The sequence below is a fragment of the Salvelinus fontinalis genome, chromosome 26 (genome assembly GCF_029448725.1).
Source record: "Salvelinus fontinalis isolate EN_2023a chromosome 26, ASM2944872v1, whole genome shotgun sequence".
NCBI lineage: Eukaryota > Metazoa > Chordata > Actinopteri > Salmoniformes > Salmonidae > Salvelinus > Salvelinus fontinalis.
Window position 1 is genome coordinate 10,727,502 of NC_074690.1, and position 3,772 is coordinate 10,731,273.

The window sequence follows — 3,772 nt, forward strand, 5'->3', positions numbered from 1 at the left end:
GCGGTTGGCATCCAATGTTGTTGGTGCATTACCGCCACCAACTGGAAAGGATAGTGAACGAGAAAAAAAATCCTTTGCGGGAAAAAGGTGGAAAACGACATACAAAAATAGACATATCCATAAACAAAACCCATCCAGTCACAACAAATATTATATTGTAATGAAACAGCAGGGAGCAGGTCTTGAACCCTCGACCTTCTAGCCCGAAGTCCGGCGCGCTATCGACTGCCGCAAAAGCATGCTCATGCGACAGAGTTGATTTCTGCGCTTATAAACCCAGGGTCGTTACAATATATTAAATCGACCGCTCTAACAATGGAAATACATGTCATCGGAAATGGAAGGAAGATGGGAGGTGAGATGTGTAACCATTCTAGCCATTGTGAGGGCAGATACACGTGTGAACAACAGGCCACTGAGATAGATAGAGAATGTATCATTGTATCTGTGCAATTTTAGAGTCTGTGATAGAATAGACAGTGCCATTGAGGCTTTCTCCATTTTAAAGTAGTACATTTTCTTCATTCTCTGATTGCTCCCAACTCATAGGAATCCCCACCCAGTTGACTACTTTAAAATGGTGGAAGCCCTCAATGGCAAGGTCCATGCTAAAACGTGTTATAGCCATCATTACATTTACATTTAACATTTAAGTCATTTAGCAGACGCTCTTATCCAGAGCGACTTACAACTTGGAAAGTTCATACATATTCATTCTGGTCCCCCCGTGGGAATTGAACCCACAACCCTGGCGTTACAAGCGCCATGCTCTACCAACTGAGCCACACGGGACCACGGGATCATGAGGCCTCTATCTAATTCTATGACAACAGGCACAAGTCTATATCTATTTGACATTTTGCAGGATGAAATCCCTTGAGATGCACCATCTCGTTTTCAAGAGTGTAAAAATAAAAATTAAAAAAATTAAAAAATACATAGTAACAATAATATGCCAACTACTGTCTAGTAATAACAATTAAATAATAGTAATTTAAAAAAAAGTACATTAACTGCATAAAAAAGATGTACAGATGCTAATAGGCTTACAACTAATGAAACCTACTGCTACATCTAGTAAAACGAAGTATCTCTAAAATATACATATTTTACTATGTAAAGTAGTTTTTTCAAAGACGCCTATGCAACAGTATAACTTTAGACGTCCCATCGCCCCGACATGGGCGCGAACCAGGGACCCTCTGTGTAACAGTATAACTTTACGTCGTCCCCTCGCCCCGACACGGGCGCGAACCAGGGACCCTCTGCACACATCAACAACAGTCAACCACGAAGCGTCGTTACCCATCGCTCCACAAAAGCCGCGGCCCTTGCAGAGCAAGGGGCAACACTACTTAAGTCTCAGAGCAAGTGACGTAACTGATTGAAATGCTACTAGCGCGTACCCGCTAACTAGCTAGCCATTTCACATCCGTTACACTCACCCCCCTTTCGACCTCCTCCTTTTCCGCAGCAACCAGTGATCCGGGTCAACAGCATCAATGTCACAGTATAACTTTACGGCGTCCCCTCGCCCCGACACGGGCGCGAACCAGGGACCCTCTGCACACATCAACAACAGTCAACCACGAAGCGTCGTTACCCATCGCTCCACAAAAGCCGCGGCCCTTGCAGAGCAAGGGGCAACACTACTTAAGTCTCAGAGCAAGTGACGTAACTGATTGAAATGCTACTAGCGCGTACCCGCTAACTAGCTAGCCATTTCACATCCGTTACATCTGCACACATCAACAACAGTCACCCACGAAGCGTCGTTACCCATCGCTCTCCAAAAGCCGCAGCCCTTGCAGAGCAAGGGGAACCATTAGTTCTAGGTTTCAGAGCAAGTGACGTAACTGATTGAAACGCTATTAGCGCGTACCCGCTAACTAGCTAGCCATTTCACATCCGTTACACCTAAATGCCACGTTCGTCCACTTATATCGGTGCATTCGTGACAACTTAACCAACTTAAAAACTTCTATTCGATCAAATAAGCCTCATGTAGCAAATTAGCAATTACATTTTTTGTTGACCAAATTCGACACCCTCTCATTGCCCTCCGTACAAAAATTCCTCACTTCGTGTGCTTATTTTCATGGACAGATTATACAGTACAGTACCTCTAACTTAGGCTCTTCTTCTCTGGTCACAGACCAATCCAAAACACATCCCTACACAGGCTCAGTTATAGAGTACCATAGTATGAGTCTTAACTCTTATTTTAATTAACTTTTCTTAATTAACGTCGTAATGCATTGTTGGTTAAGCACTTGTAAGTAAGCATTTCACTGTAAGGTGAACCTGTAAGGTGAACCTGTTGTATTCGGCACATGTGACAAATGAAATTTGATTTGAGTCAAAATACCTATAAATTATAGCGGTCAAACACGGAAATGGTTCCAATCGTTTTTCCACCATTCATTTTTCCCATAGCGAATTTCAGAAACACTTTAAAAAAGGGCTGTGTTTCATGTAGGCTTACCCTGGCGTGACGTTTTGATAACCATGTAAATCTTTCTCGGACAAGGTCACTTTTATCAATATAGTCGCCTGTATTTACCCTCCCAAAATGAAATACTAATTGCCTGCTAATGTAGCTATCATAAAGAACTAAAATGCCAGTCTCAACACTGTAAAAAGTGATTAGTTGTATCCACTTAATTGAATTACTTCAACTGGTAACAAGCAAATTAGTTGAATTTTTTCAGGTCAAATAAACACTTTAGATTAAATGTAATTATTAGGTCAATGACACTTGTATTATTTGATTACAATCAAATTAACAATTTGCCTCTGTAAAACTTAAATGTAATTTTTTTTCTAACTTGTTTATTTGATTTACTGAAACCTAAATACTATGCAAATACAACCTCAAATACAACAGATGATGCAATCTCTATTGCACTCCACACTGCCCTTTCCCACCTGGACAGAAGGAACACTTATGTGAGAATGCTATTCATTGAATACAGCTCAGAGTTCAACACCATAGTACACTCAAAGCTCATCACTAAGCTAAGGATCCTGGGACTAAACACCTCCCTCTGCAACTGGATCCTGAACTTCCTGACGGGCCGCCCCCAGGTGGTGAGGGTAGTTAGCAACACATCTGCCATGCTGATCCTCAACACTGGAGACCCCAGGGGTGCATGCTCAGTCCCCTCCTGTACTCCCTTTTCACCCACGACTGCATGGCCAGGCATAACTCCAGCACCATCATTAAGTTTGCAGACGAGACAACAGTGGTAGCCCTGATCACCGACAATGACGATACAGCCTATAGGGAGGAGGTCAGAGACCTGGCTGGGTGGTGCCAGATAACAACCTATGCCTCAACGTAACCAAGACTAAGGAGATGATTGTGGACTACAGGAAAAGGAGGACCTAGTATGCCCCCATTCTCATCGACGGGGCTGTAGTGGAGCAGGTTGAGAGCTTCAAGTTCCTTGGTGTCCACATCACCAACAAACTAGAATGGTCCAAACACACCAAGACAGTCGTGAAGAGGGCACGACAAAGCCTATTCCCCCTCAGGAAACTAAAAAGATTTGTCATGGGTCCTGAGATCCTCAAAAGGTTCTACAGCTGCAACATCGAGAGCATCCTGGTTGGTTGCATCACTGCCTGGTTACGGCAATTGCTCGGCCTCCGACCGCAAGGCACTACTACAGATGGTTGTGCATATGGCCCAGTACATCACTGGGGCTAAGCTGCCTGCCATCCAGGACCTCTACACCAGGCAGTGTCAGAGGAAGGCCCTAAAAATTGT

General features: G+C 43.6%; 1 non-coding gene across 1 annotated transcript; it reads right to left on the reverse strand.

Annotated features, from left to right (window-relative positions):
* Positions 1–717: 717 nt before the first annotated feature.
* trnat-ugu (transfer RNA threonine (anticodon UGU)) lies at positions 718–794 on the reverse strand. The gene has a single exon. It is a non-coding gene; the product is annotated as a tRNA-Thr (tRNA).
* Positions 795–3,772: the final 2,978 nt, after the last annotated feature.